At 40.5% G+C, this 23,560-nt stretch overlaps 1 long non-coding RNA gene across 1 annotated transcript; it reads left to right on the plus strand.

The window, feature by feature from the left end:
- Positions 1–431: 431 nt before the first annotated feature.
- Positions 432–22,693, plus strand: LOC310717016. The gene is made up of 2 exons (XR_014530723.1): positions 432–556; positions 22,577–22,693. It is a non-coding gene; the product is annotated as an uncharacterized lncRNA (long non-coding RNA).
- The last annotated feature ends 867 nt before the right edge of the window (positions 22,694–23,560 follow it).

Genomic DNA, 23,560 nt, shown 5'->3' on the forward strand with positions numbered 1-23,560 from the left:
ATGTAGACGTGACAGAACAGGAAACAGAATCAGTAAAAGCTTTATTACCCAGTATGCTCACACACACAAGGAATTTGACTTGGCGTCAGGAGATTCCAGTGCAGGAGAAGTACAGATATAATGTACCAGAATAGTGAACCAGACAGTTAAATAATGCAGTATATACAGAGTAAAACAGGTGTTAAATAAATGTACAGATGTTATTTACAAGTGTACAGTTTACAAATGGACCATTTGGATTCTATGTACAAATGTAACAGTTATGATGGACAATGTGTAGTTATGAATATTTTATTTGTTAATGCTGAGTAGAGCCTGCGGGAAAAAACGGGTGGATGGAGCTGTGTAGAAAACGTATAGAAGAAAAATGACTGTAGAAGAAAGTAGAAGAATTGCGCCGTGGCTTCCATTCGTGCCGCCATCCTGAAAGAAAGAAAGAAAGAAAGAAAGAAAGAAAGAAAGAAAGAAAGAAAGAAAGAAAGAAAGAAAGAAAGAAAGAAAGAAAGAAAGAAAGAAAGAAAGAAAGAAAGAAAGAAAGAAAGAAAGAAAAGGAATGGTTGAAGCAAAAAAGGAAAGGACGGAAAGAAACAAGGAAGACAGATCTAAAAGGTGTAAAGAAGTAACCATGGACGGATGGATGGATTGATAAAATGATAAATGGATGAATGGACGAATAAACTGACAAATATATGTATGTATGTATGTATGTATGTATGTATGTATGTATGTATGTATGTATGTATGTATGTATCCAAACCTCTATGTATTTACCCTTACATGTGTATGTATGTAAGGATGGATGGATGGATTGATAAACTGATATTAGTGATAAACAGAAGATCCAGTAAAAAGACAGAATAAGATATGATCTGGGTGTAGGTACTCGCTAACTGGTTCGTTTAGTCGTACATTTGTTCCATTTCTATTGCATCAGTGTGTAGAAGCAAAGCAAAGACATATATTTGGGAATCCATTAAATGAAGTGTTTTATTTTCTCCGGGTGATTTCCTCCTCAAATAAATACATTATGGAGACTCAGTGAGCTCATTGTGAACTTCTGATGTTATGATTCCTAATTTAGTTCTGTAAATTGAAATTTCTACTCTGTTTACACCAAGGGAGCAACTGGAACAACTTAATAGTGGTCCAGAGACCCAAAACATCTTATAATTTCACATATAACCAGAAACAGTCCTGTTCCCCAATGACCGTGCAAGAGTTTACCCAAACTGCTGACACACACACACACACACACACACACACACACACACACACACACACACACATTACTGAAGAACAATAAAATAGCAATTTCTTCACTAGACTCAGACTCAGTTAATAATATGATCGGACCGTTTTATCTTTTGCTGCCAAGAAACTTTCAGTGGCTTTGACTTGAAGCTGCGTGAAGCCTCTTTTTTATTTCCACTTGTTGCCATGCCAGTCACACTCATGTATTCCAGAAGTTTGCAAATGAAATGCAAATCTGACCCAAATATCTGGTAGTGCATCACACGAGTGAACCATATTCTATAACTGCTCTGGACCATGAATTAATAAAAGAATTAAAGGTACACTATACGAACAAAAGTTTGTGGACACCTGACCATAGAATCGGTATGTGCTTTTTGAACATCCAGGCCATATTTAGTCCCTATTTGCTGTTATAATAATCTCCACTCTTCTTGGAAGATGTTCCTGATGTGGGTGAGGAGGTCTGGGGTGCAGTCAGCATTAAACATTAATCACAAAGGTGTTTAATTGGTTTGGGGCTCTATAGCAGGAGATCCTCCACTCCAAGCCATGCAAAGCAGATCTTCATGGAGCTGACTTTGTGCACAGGGCATTGTCATGCTGAAGCAGGTTTGGGTCTCCTAGTTCACCACATCCAAAATTGTCCCACACTGTTGTGTGCCGCCACATTTGTAGTAACAGTTTGGGGAAGAAATACATACGTCAGGTTTTATTTTGTCAACCAATATTTTTTGTCCATATAGTGCATAGTTTGTGGTTTTGTTGAAAAATTTGGCTAAAATTTAAAACAAGTCCCTTTAAAACTATACGATTAATAACAGGCAAAGAGCAGAAAAGCTTCATGTCCACTTGATTTATTTGTTTTGCTTTTTACAGTTTTTCTCAGTTGCTTTGGAGCGTTTCTCAGATCAGAAATGAAATTCTCAAACCTACCTGTTCAACCTCAACATCATGTCGTCACTTGTGCACATCATAACAGTCATTTCTCATTGATTTGTACAAATTGCGAATGCTTTGGTATGTCGGGTAAGTGACCTTCATCTCCGGTTCAAGATCTCCAAATAACACTTCATGACTCTCTGCTTTCCCCTTCAGCCACTGCTCGTAACCTTGGGGTAACTATGGACAATGAACTTCTTCCCACATGTCGCTAATATGGCTCGTCGATCTCTTCTCTACAACATCCGAATTCTGTCCACACAGGCTGCCCAGGTGCTTGTTCAGTCTCTTGTCATTTCAAGACTTGACTACTGCAACTCTCTGCTTGCAGGTCTTCCCCTGAACGCTATTCATCCACTGCAAATGATCCAAAACGCAGCTGCATGACTTGTGTTCAATCAGCCCAAGTTCTCCCACACCACCCCACTGCTGCGTTCCCTTCACTGGCTTCCGGTAGCTGCACGTATCAATTTCAAAACACTGATGCTTGCCTACAAGGCCAAAAATGGACCAGCACCATCCTACCTCAGTGACCTCATCACATCTCGCACTGCACCACGCTGTCTGAGATCCTCCAGCACTGCTCGACTGGTACCACCTTCTCTCAGAATGAGAGGTAAGTACACTTCAAGGCTCTTCTCTGTTCTGGCACCGAGGTGGTGGAATGAACTTCCCCTGGATGTCCGTACAGCAGAGTCCCTGACTATCTTTAAGCGACGGTTGAAGACCTACATCTTCCTGAAACACTTAAATTAGCACTTTCCAAGTTTGCCTTGTAGAATTCAAGAGTTATATTTATAGTAAGTTTGTAATCTTGAGTACCAGTGTAGATTTATTCATTACTAGAGACTCAAAGCACTTTTGTACGTCGCTCTGGATAAGGGCATCTGCTAATACCTAAATGATTCCTGCCTATTATAATGAGGCTCCACCCCATAGATATAGTTTGATAAAATCCTTTTCTACTGCACCTTTAAAGAGTGTCACAAAGACACATTTATTGGAGACTCCTGAATGTGTTTAGAAAATTCAAAAAAATTTAAAAATATATATTATTGGAAATCATTTGCTTTTAAAAGAAAGAAGGCTATGATTTTTCTAGATCAGTCTTGTACTATTGAAGGAGTGGTTTCCCGAACAATCGATAAATAAATGTAGTGTCCTGAGATCCAACACGTGCACTGTTCCTCGGTTATAAAACAGATACGTTATATGGACGTGTCTATGAAAGAGGCGTCTATTAATAACAAAACATACCAGTGACTAATCTATTGAGGTAATAGAGCAGGTGAATGTACAGTACAGAGTACAGAATCATAATCATAACTTAGAGCTTTATTTATTTGGTAATAAAAACGAAGGCTTCATGATACATAGTGTCTAAACACTCAGGCATCCTGAGGTTTGGCCAGCTCCAGTCACGTCCCACCTCATGAACATTATGGACTTTAAAGAAGTAGATGCCAAACTCGCAAACATCCTAAGCCATCTAGAGACGTACCAGTGCCAATTGGATCCCACTACATGTGTAGAGTTTTGACATTGGACCTCCTGGAGTGTTTGAAGGTTTTGGCATGGAGAAGCTGATGCTGGATCTGTGATGATCACAAATGTTGAGCTCAGTAGCTTCTACTTTTATACCAAAGACTGTAGAAAGAACATTTACTTATAATCTTATACTCCAGAGCTCATGTTAGTTCTCTCTCTCCAGTGTTCTGTATTGTTAAATGATTTATGATCAAACTCTGGAGTCTGGTTCCTCTCAAGGTTTCTTCCTCATTACATCTAAGGGAGTTTTTCCTTGCCACAGTCGCCATGGCTGCTCATCAGAGATAAATACATACCATTCACCTTGACTGTTAATTTCTGTAAAGCTGCTTTGAGACAATGTCTGTTGTGAAAAGCGCTATAAAAATAAATTTGACCTGATTGACTTGACTATAAAGAGATCTATGGAAAGGAAACCACTGCTTCTAGATGAAAACCTTTTGCTTCCTCTTTGCATGGTAAGATGCAGAAGGTTCCTTCCTCTTGAATCTACTGAAAATGATTGCATTAGGCTGCTAGACTCTGTGGTTTTTGCTTTCACCCCAAGGCATGAAGGTGATTCTGCTGAAAACTGAGCTTTAGTTAAAAGGTGGCCTGGACAGAGTTTTATAGTGCGGGATTACTCAGTTGTTTACATCCCTCTCGTCTGGCATGTTTTAGACAAGCCCTGAAGGGATCTATTGCACCATCCCATCTGTACTCATGGAAAACACAAGCTTGACAAACTCCATGGTTAAACTTGAACATACTGTTGTTGTGGTGCAGGAAATCAGCACAAACTGCCCAATAAAATAATAATGCCTACCAGTTAAACATGATGGAGAAACCTGCTGGATGTAAAACAGATACGCAAATGTATAAAAAGTTACTAGACTGGTGCTATTCTGACCACAGATGTTACCACATCTGCAATTTCATCATGGACAGCAACCTTAAAGCAGTGGTGGATGAAGTACACAAATCATGTTCTTTAGTAAAAGTAGAGATAAAGTACAAAAGTATTTGCCTTCAAATATACTTAAGTTTAAATGTACTATGATTTATTATGGCTATAATGTTCCTATTATCATTTTTGTCATGACTCTTTGCTTAATCAACTCATTTTTTGTGAAAACACACCGATCTATTAATAGAATGATATTAATGAGTTAAACACTGATTGATATTTAGTAAAATTATCATGAGCCCAAAACCTTTTTTTCAACTACTTAAAAAAAAAATATGCCAAATAAGGGCACGGCTGTTGTGTTGAGTTCGAGTTTCTTACATCGTTTACTCCTCTCTAAATGTCCTTCTTGCTGCTGAACTGACGCTGAACTGTTCAATGTTCAATAAAGCGAGTCTGCTCCTTCACCTCCCTCACTCTAATTAATTACATGTGCTTCATGACAGACATTATTACACTCAATCCAGTATCAAGTGGGTGGAACAAACACAAAATCTGAGAAGACCAATAAGACATGAACAACTCGTCCTAAATGTTTTCACTTATCTGTATTTTTCGTAGAAATTAATCGGTATCACGAGCCTCCATCAACTGTAAAGGATTAACGGTCAGGGATTACATTTACATCAATTCCTTAACACAATTTAAAACTGGAATCACGATGAGGCACAGGACAGAAGCAGGTTTAAGAGCTCTAAAAAACGTGATATCAAAAAGTCCAAAAATGTGAATCAAGCTCAAAGTCCAAAACGTTTGATTCTATCCTCTTCTTATTTCTAGACCTGCCTGAAATTTCCCTTCACTTGTATTAGGATTCCAAACCTGTTCTGGGGGAGGTGGTAGCCTGGTGGTTAAGGCACTGGACTTTGGATCCAGGGTTTGTGGATTTGAGCTTTTGAGCAAGGCCCTTCTCCCTCCATGGTTGCTTAGTTGTGGGAATGGGGATAATGCACCTCATTGCACAAGAAAAATAATACTTTTGGAAAAAACCTTTCCAGCATGACAATGCCCATGTGTGTCCAGCTCCATTAAGATTTACAGTTTTTGGCAGACTCTCTTATCCAGAGTGAAAAACAATGATCTTATTAATACGTCTGAACAGTTGAAGGTTAAATGATTAGCTCAAGGGCCCAGCATTTACAGCTTGGCAGTGCTGGCATTTGAACTCATGACCTTCTGATCAGATGAACATCTTAACCACTAAGCTACCACCTCCCTGTGAACATATGCTTTACGAATTTAGAAATCTGCTGTGATAGAACTCTGACCTCAACCCTATTGACCACCTCTGGGATGAATTCTTCATGCTGACTGCATTCCAGGCTTCCTCACCTCACCTACATCAGTACCTGACAACAAACACTGTGGTGGCTGAAGGAATCTCATAAAAATCTCCACAAGCACACTAATATTTAGTGCAACATCTTCCCAGAAGAGTGGAGGTTATTACAGCAGCAAATAGTGACACAATACCAGACAATTCAAAAGCCTAAATCAAGCTCAAAGTCCAAAACATGTAATCCTGTCTCCTTATTATTTCTGGACCTGCCTGATCCACATTAATACCCTACTTCTGGATGAAGTTCACTTCAACTGGAGACCACTCACTGCCTAAAGAACAGCCTAAAGATTCCCAAGGTTACTGTGGAGGGATAGGTTTGGACTGAAATTAATATCACCAGTTGGGTTTGAGATGTAATTGGCAGGAAGTTTTGCACTCAAGTCTCCATTAGTCAACAGTTGATAATCTCAACAATGATTGATGTAATGAATGGACAATGAGCGTCACTCTGGTGAGGACCGGTTCCCTTTTCAGACGGGTTCTTTTCAAGGTTTCTTTCTCATACCATCTCTGGGAGTTATTTCCTCAGTACTGTCACCTCTGGCTCGCTCATTAGGGGTAAACTTATATGGACTAATTCATGAAGCTGAAATATACAGTGGGTACGGAAAGTATTCAGACCCCTTTAAATTTTTCACTCTTTGTTATATTGCAGCCATTTGCTAAAATCATTTAGGTTCATTCTTCTTCCTCATGAATGTACACATAGCACCCCATACTGACAGAAAAACACAGAATTGTTGACATTGTTGCAGATTTATTAAAAAAGAAAAACTGAAATATCACATGGTCCTAAGTATTCAGACCCTTTGCTCAGTATTTAGTAGAAGCCCCATTCAAAAACAGTCACGGAGGTGTTGTGAAGCCACTCCTTCGTTATTTTAGCTGTGTGCTTAGGGTCATTGTCTTGTTGGAAGGTAAACCTTCAGCCCAGTCTGAGGTCCAAAGCACTCTGGAGAAGGTTTTCGTCCAGCATATCCCTGTGCTTGGCCGCATTCATCTTTCCCTCGATTGCAACCAGTCGTCCTGTCCCTGCAGCTGAAAAACACCCCCACAGCATGATGCTGCCACCACCATGCTTCACTGTTGGGACTGTATTGGACAGGTGATGAGCAGTGCCTGGTTTTCTCCACACATACCGCTTAGAATTGAGCCAAAAAGTTCTATTTTGGTCTCATCAGACCAGAGAATCTTATTTCTCACCATCTTGGAGTCCTTCAGGTGTTTTTTAGCAAACTCCATGCGGGCTTTCATGTGTCTTACTCTGAGGAGAGGCTTCCGTCAGGCCACTCTGCCATAAAGCCCCGACTGGTGGAGGGCTGCAGTAATGGTTGACTTTCTACAACTTTCTCCCATCTCATGACTGCATCTCTGGAGCTCAGCCACAGTGATCTTTGGGTTCATCTTTACCTCTCTCACCAAGGCTCTTCTCCCCCGATAGCTCAGTTTGGCCAGACGGCCAGCTCTAGGAAGGGTTCTGGTCGTCCCAAACGTCTTCCATTTGAGGATTATGGAGGCCACTGTGCTCTTAGGAACCTTAAGTGCAGCAGAAATCTTTTTGTAACCTTGGCCAGATCTGTGCCTTGCCACAATTCTGTCTCTGAGCTCTTCAGGCAGTTCCTTTGACCTCATGATTCTCATTTGCTCTGACATGCATTGTGATCTGGAAGGTCTTATATAGACAGGTGTGTGGCTTTCCTAATCAAGTCCAATCAGTATAATCAAACACAGCTGGACTCAAATGAAAGTGTAGAACCATCTCAAGGATGGTCAGAAGAAATGGAAAGCACCTGAGTTAAATATATGAGTGTCACAGCAAAGGGTCTGAATACTTAGGACCATGTGATATTTCAGTTTTTCTTTTTTAATAAATCTGCAACAATGTCAACAATTCTGTGTTTTTCTGTCAGTATGGGGAGCTGTGTGTACATTCATGAGGAAGAAGAATGAACATAAATTATTTTAGCAAATGCCTGCAATATAACAAAGAGTGAAAAATTTAAGGGGGTCTGAATATACAGTGGGTTTACTTTCCGTACCCACTGTATATCCATAATTTATTTCCAATTTTTTTCCCGTTGCTTTGGAGAGTTTCTCAAAATGGAAATAAAAACTACACCTCCACATCATGTAGTCACTTGTGCAAACCATTAAAGCAATTTTCTTGTTTCTTTGAACAAACTGCAAATGCTTTGGTACATTTATTTAATCGATTGTGAACAAGTGTCTGCTGTTTTCTACATTATCAGCTGTTCATTTCATGCTGATCAAAATATATTATACTTGTTTCACCTGAATAGTTTTAACCCCCAACACATCTCAGCATCAGTTCATTAAATACGTTTTTTTTTTTGTTTTGTAAATGTGTTTTGAATTGATGAATTATGCAAATGTATCATGGCTGTCACTAATGAAGGGGAGTGCACCAGTTCTGTAAAACAGGTCAAATGTGAATCTTGTGAACCCTCAATTAGAGACTGAGCAAAACGCAGATTTACAATTTCTGAAAATGAATGAACAACCAGGAAAGGAACGAACACTATTACAACAAGTAAAAGAGTGAATTCTGTCTGGTCTCTTGCAATCAATATCCCGCATGCAGTGATGTGTACATGTGTGCTGTTGAAACTCATAGATGCCACACAGAAGAAATTGCTGTAACTTAAACCATAGTTTACCTCAGGAAACACTGAAACCGTGCGCCTTCATACTGACAATATGACTAATCCAATGTGTTGTGCTGTTTGAACTAATTGTTTTGAGATGATTCATTCATTTTTTTATTATTTTTTTTCCTCCCGCTTATCCGTAATTCGGGTCGCGGGGGCAGCAGTCTAAGCAGGCCCCCGCCTTCGACTGCTGCCCAATCCACACAGCACCGTCCCTTACGGTCCCTCCTGCAGGTGGTGAGCCCACGGGAAGGCGGCCCCACGTCACTCCAACGTCACGGACCTTGATATTTCCCTCGTAAGGGAAACAGCTGATTGTTTTGAGATGAACGTTTTGCAAATATTAAGAATGATTCGAGAAATGCTCTAAAGCAACTGAGAAATGCTGTAAGTGAATTGACCATGATAGCACAACTTGTTAACGACAAAGGCAAGGACAACTGAGTGAATACTTCTTAATGTTCTCGGTAAAACCCACGTTTTGTAACGTGGCCATGTATATGTGTGTGTGAGCCGAAGCGCTTCATCAGTAGCTTGGCAAATGTGAACGTTGTAGTGTGTGCGAGAAATGAAGATATGAGTTATGCTAAAAACCTGACACATTTCTGAACTGAAGATATCCTGGTATTACAAAATGTTGTGAAGGGGGTGTATATGTAATTTGACTTACTATTGCTATGGTGAGGTTGGATTTTTATTAGATTTTCACTTCACATTTTAATGGCGATAGAGTTTTAGAAGAAAACATTGTGCACCATGTTGCCAAAAGTATTTAAACAACTGAGCAGTGACACTTCTATACACTTTTTAAACATAGACTTAGTCCTCCTTTCCTTTTATAATAGTCTCCACTCTTATGAGAAGGCTTTTCCACAAGGCTTTGGGATGTGGCTGGGGGAAACTGTGGGGGTCAGAGCTCTGTGCAGGACACCTTAGTTCTTTCACTCCAACTTTATGTCTTCATTGGAGATCAATTTGTGCATTTTTATGCTAGGGTTTGAGCTTTTTCGTTCGAGTGAAGGGAAATGGTAACGCAACAGCATACACATTATCTATAATTGTGGTTTGGGAGAAAACCCAGATGTAGGTGTGATGGCCAGTTGTCCACAGGTCAGATGTTTGGCCTTAAGTTGTAACCTTGCCATCATTAGAATGATTTAGCACATGGTGGTATCATGATTGAGAAACCATAGAAATCCAAAAACAGACCAGATACATTTAGCACTGTGTTTCAAAAAGGAAGTAAGTGGTTTTTCTTTTACATTTGTCAGTTATTACCCACTCATAAGACATGCTGAAGATGTAAACAGCTGCTTTATAGAAGATACCACAGTCAAGTCAAGTCAAGTCAAGTTTATTTCCATAGCGCTTTTCATAATGGATATTATCTCAAAGTAGCTTTAAAGAACTAAAAAATTAAAAAAAATTTAAGAGTTAAGCTGAGCAATGTGTATTTATCCCTGATGAACAATTTGCTGCATGTGCAGTTTTCTGCCCAACACATGCTCAGGCAGTTCTGCTATCTCACAGATATCTGCTGGTCATGATCATGCATGAGACTTTGTCTAACCTCGTTAAAATGTAATTTTACATGCGAACGCTCAGGCTTCCGTGGTGAAAACCTGTTTAATTTTCCAGCATGATGCTCGCTCGTGTTGTGTGCTTGAACTAAACACAACCCCTGCAGTGCAAATGTCTGCTTTACCACAGAGAAACGAAAGTGACACATGCACTCAAATACATAGAACTGCAACTAGCAAAGGTCTAAATCACCAGACACCAGTTTGTTGTTTAACTAGAATTGAAAAATCTTGCTAGTAAAAGAATGGTGAGCAACCAGGTACATAAACATAACACAGCAACCTTGAAATGTTCTACCGGGAGAGAGCTAGTGATCAGACAGAAATGTGGCTGTTTTGCTCTGTCGCCAATAAAAGTTCACAAGATTCACCTTTGACCTATTTTACAGAACTAATTGAGCATTGGTTGATCTGGTGCCGTTCACTCGCCTTAAATAGTGGCATTCAATATTCATCTGAACAATTCATTAATTCAAGTTTACAAAAAAAAAAAGTTTAATAGAAATTTAAGCTTCACAGATTCTAAAAACCAGTTTACAGTTTTTGCATTTAATGACTTATACAATGAACTGATGCTGAGATGTTTTGGGGGTTGAGACTATTCAGGTGAGAACCAGTATAATATATTTGGATCAGCATGACATAAAAAATTTATATTTGAGGAAACAGTAGACACTTGTACACAATCGATTAAATGAATGTACCAAAGAATGCGTAATTTGTTCAAAGCAACAAAAAAATGGCACACAAGTGACACGTGAACATGATGTGGAGGTTGAACAGGTAGGTTTGAGAATTTTACTGCTTATCTGAGAAATGCTCCAAAGCAACTAAGAAAAACTGAAATCTGGAGCATTGGCAGACGTTTTTACATTGACGTGGCAAAAGTACACACATCCTTCACTTAAGTAGAAATAGAGATATTCATGTTATAAAATACTCTGGAACGTCTATGACTACTTTTTTACTCAAGTTAAAGTAAAGATGTTTGGGCTCCGACATACTTAATATTAGGCCTGTGAATCAATAAAAATATTTAATTGAGATTAATCGCATAATTGTCATTAGTTAACTTGTGATTTTTTAGAACTTAATCGCACATTTTTTCTGGGGGGAGTGGTGGCTCCAGCGGTTAAGGCGCTGGGTTGCCGATCGGAAGGTCTGGGGTTCAAGCCCCGGTATCGCCAGGCTGCCACTCTTTGGCCCTTGAGCAAGGCCCTTAACCCTCTATGCTCCGGGGGTCCCTTACGGAGGAAATATCAAGGTCCGTGACGTCGGAGTGACGTGGGGCCGCCTTCCCGTGGGCTCACCACCTGCAGGAGGGACCGTAAGGGACAGTGCTGTGTGGATTGGGCAGCAGTCGAAGGCGGGGGTCTGCTTAGACTGCTGCCCCCGCGACCCGAATTACAGATAAAAGCGGGAGAAAATGAATGAAAAAAAAAGGTTTTAAAGTAATTATGGTGTTTTAAATTACGTAAATCATCAGGACACCAAATGGAAACTTTGCTATGTTTGCACACAGACGGTTATTGGGGTGATACTGGAGAAACTGAACATCTTTCATAAGGATTGCATACATTAATTGGTTTGTTTAAAAGTAGACATTTTAAGCTTTGTATACATATATTAATTATCTGTCCCCTGGTGGTCTAGTGGTTAAGATGCAGCGCTCTCACCGCTGCGACCCGGGTTCGATCCCCGGTCAGGGAACCATCCCCAGCCACTCTTAGTGCCGGTCCCAAGCCCGGAGAAATTGGGGAGGGTTGCGTTAGGAAGGGCATCCAGCGTAAAACATGTGCCAAATCAAACGTGCGGAGGATCCGCTGTGGCGACCCCTAACGGGAGAAGCCGAAAGAAAGTTTTTATACATACAGTGGGTACGGAAAGTATTCAGACCCCCTTAAATTTTTCACTATTTTTTATTTTGCAGCCATTTGCTAAAATCATTTAAGTTCATTTCTTTTCCTCATGAATGTACACATAGCACCCTATATTGGCAGAAAAACACAGAATTGTTGACACTGTTGCAGATTTATTAAAAAAGAAAAACTGAAATATCACATGGTCCTAAGTATTCAGACCCTTTGCTCAGTATTTAGTAGAAGCCCCCTTTTGATCTAATACAGCCAGGAGTCTTTTTGGGAAAGATGCAACAAGTCTTTCACACCTGGATTTGGGGATCCTCTGCCATTCCTCCTTGCAGATCCTCTCCAATTCTGTCAGGTTGGACGGTAAACGTTGGTGGAAAGCTATTTTTAGGTCTCTCCAGAGATGCTCAATTGGGTTTAAGTCATTGCTCTGGCTGGGCCATTCAAGAACAGTCACGGAGTTGTTGTGAAGCCACTTTATTATATAAGCCACTTATTTTAGCTGTGTGCTTAGGGTCATTGTCTTGTTGGAAGGTAAACCTTCAGCCCAGTCTGAGGTCCAAAGCACTCTGTAGAAGGTTTTCGTCCAGGATATCCCTGTGCTTGGCCGCATTCATCTTTCCCTTAATTGCAACCAGTCGTCCTGTCCCTGCAGCTGAAAAACACCCCCACAGCATGATGCTGCCACCACCATGCTTCATTGTGGGGACTGTACTGAACAGGTGATGAGCAGTGCCTGGTTTTATCCACACATACCGCTTAGAATTAAGGCCAAAAAGTTCTATCTTGGTCTCATCAGACCAGAGAATCTTATTTCTCACCATCTTGGAGAACTCCATGCGGGTTTTCATGTGTCCTGCACTGAGGAGAGGCTTCCGTCGGGCCACTCTGCTATAAAGCCCCACTGTTGAAGGGCTGCAGTGATGGTTGACTTTCTACAATTTTCTCCCATCTCCCGACTGCATCTCTGGAGCTCAGCCACAGTGATCTTTGGGTTCTTCTTTACCTCTATTACCAAGGCTCTTCTCCCCCGATAGCTCAGTTTGGCCGGTCGGCCAGCTCTAGGAATGGTTCTGGTCGTCCCAAACGTCTTCCATTTGAGGATTATGGAGGCCACTGTGCTCTTAGGAACCTTAAGTGCAGCAGAAATTTTTTTGGAACCTTGGCCAGATCTGTGCCGTGCCACAATTCTGTCTCTGAGCTCTTCAGGCAGTTCCTTTGACCTTAATGATTCTCATTTGCTCTGACATGCATTGTGATCTGTAAGGTCTTATATAGACAGGTGTGTGGCTTTCCTAATCAAGTCCAATCAGTATAATCAAAAATTTCTGGACTTAAATGAAGGTGTAGAACCATCTCAAGGATGATCAGAAGAAATGGAGAGCACCTGAGTTAAATATATGAGTGTCACAGCAAAGGGTCTGAATACTTAGGACCATGTGATATTTCAGTTTTTCTTTTTTAATAAATCTGCAAAAAGGTCAACAATTCTGTGTTTTTCTGTCAGTATGGGGTGCTATGTGTACATTCATGAGGAAGAAGAATGAACTTAAATGATTTTAGCAAATGGCTGCAATATAACAAAGAGTGAAAAATTTAAGGGGTCTGAATACTTTCCGTACCCACTGTATATTAATTATCTCTGTAAGGCAAATATTAGCTGAGATTTAGGTTGTTTTATTTGTGTGTCTGTGAAGGAAGTTGATAGAGATGGCAGAAAGCAAACCCTGTATGTTTTCCTAATTTTACAAAAGCACAGCGTTTTGTTGTTATTATGAGTGTGTACAAATAAAAGTAGACCCTTTACAGATTCTAATGTTGTATTGCTTTTTTCTGTGCGATCAGAGAAGACAAAGTTATTGAAGTTCGTTTAGACGTTATGAGGAAAGGAATGCCACAAAACGCACCGGCGCGTTTGTCGACCCCCAGATGGGTAATTGTGTGAATCATGGAGGACTTTGGTGCTGATTTGAGACTGGGCGCATCAATAAAACAAATGTTTACAGATTAAAAAATTATTTTTTGGTGGTTTATTTATTTTCGTATATGAGTATAGAAAGGACGTTGTGAATAAACGTGTGTTGCACTGAAGGTTTTAATTTGGCCTCTTTTATATTTATTTTTTTATTTTTTTTATAAAAAAATGTTCAAACACAAATGCACGTTAATAAAATTAGTGCTGTTAAAATGAATTTGCATTTTGACAGTCCTAATTAATATATTAATACAAAAGAAATAGATTTTGTTATCTAATGAATGTGTCTAGGCTGAACAGCCATAATATAGAACATGAGCAGAGCAAAGATGATGATGATGATCAGGTGATCAGGAATGTCTCTGTTTTTAGACATGTTTGTCTGAAAATGATGACATCAATGACTCCCTCTGTCTCATCCATGTTAACCCCAGACTTCTTCTGCCTGCTCATTATTAGCGTTGTAAATTAGCCAGGAAATTATATACCAGTGGTGAATCATTTCTGTAGACTGAAAAAGCCACGCAATGGCAAGAAAAAAGTTAATGGTCTGAAAACGGCATGCAATGAGAAGAAATAATATTGATGTCACCACATAGATTAAAACTAAAGAAACAAGCCTATTATAAATATTTAAGAAGTAGACAAAGCAGATATTTGTGTAAAAATGCAATGACAAAGTAAAAACATGTCAGAAAAATAAATGGTGAAGTCAAATCCTGAAAAATCTACTTAATTACAATAACGAAGTATTTATACTTCATTACTTTCAGCTCTGCATTGGAATGGCCCTTGTTATACCCAGTAACCTTATTGTGGCCTTTGATCATATGGTTTGGGTGAGTCTGTAGAGCTTGTACAGCAGTACAGATTTAGTGCCCTCTAAAAATAACTCAACATACAGCCATTATTGTCGAAAATAGATGGCAACAAAAGTTAGTACACTCTAGGAGATAATGCATGTCATGTAACCAGGCAAAGCCACATGTCCTATTCATCATGTTTGTAAAGTGGTTAAATGTGGCATAGCCCTTTAAGGAGTAGACAGGGTTTCGGGGGTTAGGTGTGAAATAGATAGAGGAAGACAGGTAGGCAAAAACAGGAAGGAGTAAATAAAAACAAGTTCTGTAACACAAACTGTTTTGGTGTTGTGTCCATCCTTGACACAATCTACATGGTGTCAGAAGTGTTACAACATGGCTCAAGGTCTCCGTCGTATTGATCCGCTAATTTTCGATGCGCATATAGCTTACAGCTGGAGCAAATTTGAATAGGAATGGTGAATATATTGCAATGCCGGTCTGTCAGACAAATCAAAGAAAGTGCAGGCATATACTCTGCTGAATTTAGAAGGTCCTGACGCGATGAAAAAATCTGAGGCTTTCACATTCTCTGAGGAAGAAGACAGAAAATCTGGATGTATTACTGCAAAAGTTTGCTGAACTCTGTTTGCCCACAAAGAATATAATAATGGACAGGCCTGTCTTCACCAACCAATCAAAAGCATGATGAGTCTATTCTGTCGTATGTTTCCACACTCAAAATACTGGCAAAAAAATGCAACTTTGGAACTTTAAACGATGAGCTAATACACGACCGTGTCATTTTTTTTTTTGGGATTGAAAGTGATGGCGTACGCAAACAGCTGCTCTGTGAAAAAAAGCTCACGCTGGACTCCGCAGTCAATATATGTTTATTACATGAACAGTCCGAGAAGAGCACAAAAAAACTAAAACACAAGGCTGACGTAGGTGTTGTGCAAGATCACTGCATAAACTGTAACAGATACCACGCCCTGATTAACTTACGTGCTCTGCTTTCCAGAAACAGTGCAATAATTGTGGAAAATGGAACCATTTTGCAAGTGCTGTATATCAACTCTATCACTTAAAACAGCACCTCGCTCCCAAAGCCATGATTACTACCCAAAACAAACTGCAGCACAATTTAGAAACCATAATTCAAACCGTTTCATAAACTGGACACAACCCTAAATGCCCCTGTGGACACTTTCTATTGTGAGACAGTGGATGATGTTTCTCAAAAAGGTGAAATATTTACAACATTATATCTGAAGCATAGATCGGCTCAATTAAAACTGAAAGTGGACACAAGTGCCAAATGCAATTTTATATCCACCCAACAGATAAACCTCATTGTACCCTCAGCTTACATAAACACTAATGAAAAAGTAAATGTCATTGCATACGGTGGACAAACGATCAACACTGTGGGTACCACAATGTTACACTGTGAACAAGGCCGGCTTAAATTCTATGTTGTAGATCTCAATGTGAGACCACTGCTTGGATTGCAGGAAGGCTTGGCAATGGGCCTGGTACGGCTAGGTCCACATGTTTATGCCTTGCAAAGAGGTACCAGAGGTATGGAAAATTAGTGACTTTGACACCAGGGCACTCGGCAAACTGCCTGTTGTTTATCACATGCGATTTGATTGAATTGGTAGCGTCCACTGTATGTGCGCCCAAGAAAGTGCTCATTGCAGAACTCGAGAGAATGACTAAATTGGGTGTGTTGAGGCCGATGGCACGGAATGGGTGTCAGCCATGGTTGCTGTGAAAAAGAAAGGTGGCTCTGTTAGGATATGTATAGATCCAGTGTACCTCAACAAAGCACTCCTTAGACCACACTATTGGTTAAAAACTATTGACCAGGTTATTGCTGACATGCCGGGGTCCAAGGTCCTCAGCATCCTTGATGCAAAATGCGGGTTTGGCAAATCCCTTTGGATGTATTGAAGTATTCCAGCACACCATGGAACATCTTTTTGAAGGACAGCCATGTCAAATTGCGGTAGATGACATCCTTGTCTGGGGGGCACACACTACAGGAACACGATGAACGACTGAAACAGGTACTTCACAAAATCCATGCCTGCAACATGCAGCTAAACCCTGTCAAGTGCAAATTTCATGTAACCTCTGTCTCCTATGTAGGCCACCTCCTGACTGCTGATGGCATCAAACCTGACCCTGACAAGACTATAGCCATCCGCCATATGCCAAGACCTGATGACAAACAAGCCTTGCAACGGCTTCTTGGCATGACAAACTATTTATCAATGTTCATTCCACACTATAGTGATGTCACAGGCCCTTTACGTGCACTGTTAAAGCAAGATATCGAATGGTGATGGCAGGAGTTGCAGGACCCTGCCTTCCAGAAACTAAAACCTGCCATATTCAGTCCCCCAGTTCTGCAATATTTTGATGTTTCTAAACCCATTGTCCTTTCAGCTGATGCATCCCAACATGGATGGGCATTCTTTGCAATGATGGAGGAATATGTCTTCGAGAGTGGTCTGATCATTCGAGGACAGAGACTCCTAGTACCACCATCGATACAGAGTAATTATGTGACTCAGCTACATCAAGGCCATCCAGGTCTGGCAGCCACAAAACGCAGGGCACAGGAGACCATGTACTGGCCCACGATGTATGGTGATATAGAAAGAGCACTCTCTTGTTGTGCCCCTTGCAACGCCCTGAAACCTCATCACCCCAGAGAACCCATGCACTTGCACGATATTCCTGACCTCCCCTGGATGTTTACTGCTGTTGACATATTTGAATGGCATGGCAAAATGCACCTCATTCTTGTAGACTCGTTCTCTGGCTGGTTTGAGCTCGACTATCTACCTGACATTAGGATTGTCACCATAATTTCAAAGCTTAAGAGACACTTTGCTGTCCATGGAATTCCCCAGACACTCATGACAGACAATGCACAAGCACAGTGTGGAATTCTGAGCACATTCAGAGAAGCCCTCATTACCCACAGTCCAAGGGCCTTGTAGAGCTTGCAGTGTGACCTGCCAAACATCTGCTTGAGAAGTGTCAAGGGCGCAGTGACTTACAGGCGGCTTTACTCATTCTGCGTAATCTTCCTCGCGCTCTAGATATACAAGAGCTTTTTTTTCCAGAGCTGAAAGATAGGATGAAGCTATCTCTATGCCCTCTTGTCAAGGCTGTGTTGACCCGAAGGAGACAAGAGTGCAAAATGTGCTATGACCGCAAAGCCCACACCCTCCCGTTTTTTACAACAGGGTCAGACAGTAAGGATGCTGACAGCTTGGGGTTTCGACAAAAATAATAACTGTATAGCGCATCTACTAATAATCTTCTTCTACTTCTTTTTCTTTTAGCTGCTCCTATTAGGGGTCGCCACAGGAATCCGTCACCATCCGACTCCACTACTATGTCTGCCTCTTTCAAACCAGCTACCTGCATGTTTTCCCTCAGCACATCAATAACACTCCTCCTTGGTCTTCCTCTTTTCCACCTTCCTGGTGGCTGCTGATAAATCCTAAGTCCCTCCTCTGCACATGTCCAAACCTTCTCAATCAAGCCTCCCTCACCTTGTCTCCAAAACGTCCTACATTCTCTGTCCCTCTAATAAACTTGTTTCTAATCCTGTTACTCCCAATGAAAATCTCAACATCTTCAGCTCTGTTACCTCCAGCTCCCCCTCCTGTCTTTTACTCAATATCACTGTCTCTAAACCATACAACATGGCAGGCCTTACCACAGTCCTATAAACTTTCCCTTTCACTCTTGCAGATACTCTTCTATCACAAATCACTCCTGACAATCTTCTCCACCCACTCCACCCTGCCTGCACTCTTGCACTGTTGACTCCAGGTACCTAAACTCATCCACTTTCTCCACCTCTTCTCCCTGCAACCGCACCACTTTACTGCCCTCCCTCTTATTAATGCACATGTACCCTGTCTTACTCCTACTGACTTTCATTCAACTTCTCTCCAGCGCGTACCTCCACCTCTCCAGACTCTGCTCCCTACTCTCACCACAAATAACAATATCATGCGCAAACATCATAGTCCACAGAGACTCCTGTCTGACCTCGTCTGTCAATCTGTCCAACACCACTGCAAACAGGAAAGGGCTTAGAGCCGATCCCTGATGCAGTCCAACCTCCACCTTAAACCAGTCTGTCGTTCCTACTGGACACTTTACTGCTGTCACACTGTCCTCATCCATGTCCTGCACCACCCTCACATACTTCTCTGACACACCTGACTTCATCATACAATACCACAACTCCTCTTTCTTCACCCTGTCGTACGCTTTCTTACATTACAGTGCTCATGTTAGTTCTCACTCTCCAGTGTTCTGTATTGTTGAAAGATTTATGATCAAACTCTTGATGTCACCCAAATGAGGATGGGCTCCCCTTTTGAGTCTGGTTCCTCTCAAGGTTTCTTTCTCATAACATCTAAGGGAGTTTTTCCTTGCCACATTCCCCATAGCTGCTCATCAGGGATAAATACACATTGTTCACAATCACTGTTAAATTCTGTAAAACTGCTTTGAGACAATGTCCGTTGTGAGAAGCGCTAAAGAAAAAAACTTGACTTGACTTTCTCTAAATCCACAAACACACAAACATCTCAATGCTTCTACTGGTATGTCATCTGGTCCAACCGACTTTCCACTCTTCATCCACTTAATCGCTGCTCTCACTTCCTACTTACTAATCCTATCCACTTCCTGCTTCACCATCTCCACACCATCCAACCTTCTCTTTCTCATTTTCCTTATTCATCAGCTGCTCCAAATACTCCCTCCGTCTTCTCAGCACACTCTCCTCACTAGTCAACACATTTCCATCTGCATCCTTTATTGCTCTAACTTGCAGCACAATCGTTATACTGCATCTACTAATAATTATATATAAATAAATCTGGTTTTATCGATGCAAATATGTAAAAAAAATGATTCATCACGATCAAATAACAACAAGTTTCTGAAGCACACTTTTTTATATAGATGCATCACATTGTTACATTTATCCCGACGTACCGATGCGAATCGCTGAATCTTACTATCCCTAATGAAGATAAAGCTAAATGAGATACATTTAACAAACTCAACTGCTGAAATAAATTACATCTACCAGTGGTGTTACTTTTAGTGTCTTGACCTTAAAGTGCCTTGTACTTGTTTGTTGTTTATCTGTTGCAGGTGTTTAACTGAAACTGCCTAAATATGCTGCTTGCTGAATGTTGGTCTGCAGAAGTAGTTTGCGTTACTTTGCAGCAGTGCATGCATGCAGACTTAATAAAGTTGAAGCGAATTGAAACGTACAACCACGCACCGCTTCAAACACCGCAAAATTACACAAACCCGCCAAGCCTGTGTTTCAGATGTCAAGTGAGCTATTGTACAGTTAGAAGTGTACTGATTTATAGCATCACTATAAGGGAAACATGATGCATTACATGAAAATAACACAGTAGGATAAATGGATTGGTTTGGTTGAAATAGGTAAGGACATGGGGGTAGGGTTTTTTTGTAGGACATACACTATATAAACAAAAGTATTAGGACACTTGGATTTTTTAACTATGTGTGTCTTTTCCATTACAATACAGCAGTATGTATTTGGATGCTGTTGCATGAAATTATTCCTACACTTCAGGTACAAGACCCAAACCTGCTTCAGCATGACAATGCTCCTGTGCACAAAGCCAGCTCCATAAACATATGGTTTACATGATTTGTAGTGGAAGATCTTGAGCAGCCTGCTATAGAGCTTTGGCCTCAACCCTAATGGGATAAATTGGAACACTGAGTGCACCCCAGGCTTCCTTACTTCACCTGCATCACCCTTGTGGCTGAATGAGCACAAATATCTTTAAACACACTCCAAGATCTGGTGATCTTTCCAGAAGAGTGGAGGTTATTATAACAGTAAATGGGGATTAAATGTAGAATGGGATGCTCAAACACCACACACCAGTCTTTGTGCATGGAGCGAGTATCATAAAGATATAGTTTACAGTTTAGGGAAGAACCACATATGGCTGGAAAAGTCAGTTGTCCCAATACTTTTATCCATATAATGTATCATGAATGTTTATTCCAGTGCTCGTTTAGAAAACAGAAGGCGTAAAGCAAATCTAACGCCTTTTTTTTCCCCCCATTTCTCATTCCTGTCTAACCACACTCAGTACTAATCGAACATTCCATCTCTGTGTTGTGTTTAATGATGACTCAAAATGATAAATGTGTTGTGTGGCATGCAAATCATTCTGAAGCTTGAGGAGCATTCCGTAGTCTCTGTTTTCAACCCTTTCCCTTAACCCTGACCAGTTGCCAAGTCCCTGCTGCAAAAAACCAGTTCCACAGCATCCACCATCATGCTTCACTTTTGCTATGGTTTTGTACGAGTGATCAGCAGGTTTCTTCTAGACATAACATTTACATTTGAGACCAAACAGTTTCCTCTTGGTTTTTTTTCAGATTTTAAATTCTTCAAAATCTTGTTCCACACAATCTGAGAGTCCTTCAACAGGCTTCAATGGGTTTTGCACTAAGGAGAAGCACCAGTCTAGCCACTCTTCCATTAAGCCTAGATCAGTAAAGGCCTGCAAAGATGGCTGTCCTTCTGGAAACCCTCTCCACACAGGTCCTTCAGAGCTCAATCAGAATGACCAAAAGGGTCACTATGAAGGCCACTTTGTTCTTGGGAATCTTCAGTGCAGTAGTAAAGTTTCCTGTAACCTTCATCAGATCTTTGCCTTCCAACAATCCGGTCTCTGAGCTCTGCAGGCAGGTCCTTTAACCTCATGGCTCTAATATGCAATGAAGCCTTCTATCGAGCGGTGTGTGCCTTTCCAAATCATGTCCAATCAATAAATCATTCCACAGGAAGACTTCAGTCAAGTTGTAGAAACAGCTCAGGAATGATCACAAGAAATGGGAGGCCCCTGAGCTCAATTTTAAGTATATTCAATAAACACCTGAATAGTCTTAACCCCCCAAAACATTCAAGTCATTGTATGGAAAATGGTTAAACCAGTTGTCATCATCTGTCATCTAAAATTCTAGTAAATTTTTTTGTAAATGTTTCTTGAATTGATAAATTGTGCAGATGAATGTCACTAATGAAGGCGAGTGAACGGCATCAGATCAACCAATAATCAACTCGTTCTCTAAAACAGGTCAAAGGTGAATCTTGTGAACCTTAAATTGGAGACAGACAGAGAAAAACACAGAATTACAATTTCTAAAAATAGATGAAGAACCAGGAAACGAGCAGACACTATTACAGTACAGTCAAAGTGCGAATCCTGTCGGGTCTCTTGCAATCAATATTTAGTAATGTGTACATTAGTGCTGTTGAAATTCACAGGTGCCACACAGAAGAAATTCAGCCTTGTGCATTTTCAATCACTGTGATCCGTACCGTAGTTTATATGGTAGCTGAATTATAGTTCAGTGTGACAAACATCTGCCCTGTCTCTCTACAATCCATCTGACCACAAACCTCCGGAGGTTTAAATGTTCTCCGTTGTCTTCCTGTTCAACACTTTGCACGTGTGTACGTCCTAGAAAGAAAGAGCTGACAAAGCAAAACGAGCCTCTTGGGACATTTTAGAAACCATCATCTAGTGCAAGACTATTGAAAGAAAGAAAGAAAGAAAGAAAGAAAGAAAGAAAGAGAGAAAGAAAGAAAGAAAGAAAGAAAGAAAGAAAGAAAGAAAGAAAGAAAGAAAGAAAGAAAGAAAGAAAGAAAGAAAGTGTAAAGAGTTTGAGGAGAGACGTCGAAAAAAAACGGGTAATTTAACTGTAGAAATATTCGCACCATTTACAAAGCTGATGAGAAAGCTGATGATAAGACGAGCCTTACATCCGGATGGAGTTCTCTTCATTTAAAGACCACTCTGTGTAAAGATGGTTTCACATCAGCTGCCTAAAGACCCATGAAGTTTCTAAGCAACTTGAGAAATTTGAGGATGGATTTGGACTGTAATTCATATCAACAGTCTGCTACAACGGCTCAGGACCTTAGTCCTGTTCTGCATTTACGCGTCCATCACTGATCAGTGCACCACAACAATCATAACACTGTGATAAATGGACATTCGGTGCCACCCAGATGAGGGTGGGTTCCTCACAATGTTTCCTCATTCCAGGGAGTTTTTCCTCACAACAATCACCACGGGCTCGCTCATTAGTGATGAACTTATAGGCACTAAACTGATAATATCTTACAAACCCGATTCTAAAAAAGTTGGGACACTTTTTTTTTTTGGGACACTGCAATAAAGGAATGCAATCATTTACAAATCTCATAAACTTATATTTAATTCACAATAGTATATAGATAACATATCAAATGTTAAAAGTGAGACATTTTTAAATGTCATGCCAAATATTGGCTCATTTTGGATTTCATGAGAGCTACACATTCCAAAAGATTTGGGACAGGTAGCAATAAGAGGCCGGAAAAGATAAATATACATATAAGCAACAGCTGGAGACTAATTTGCAACTTATTAGTAAAATTGGCAACATGATTGCGTATAAAAAGAGCCTCTCAGTGTGGCAGTGTCTCTCAGAAGTCAAGATGGGCAGAGGATCACCAATTCCCCCAATGCTGCGGTGAAAAA

Source organism: Silurus aristotelis (assembly GCF_946808225.1).
Source record: "Silurus aristotelis genome assembly, chromosome: 21".
Classification (NCBI taxonomy): domain Eukaryota; kingdom Metazoa; phylum Chordata; class Actinopteri; order Siluriformes; family Siluridae; genus Silurus; species Silurus aristotelis.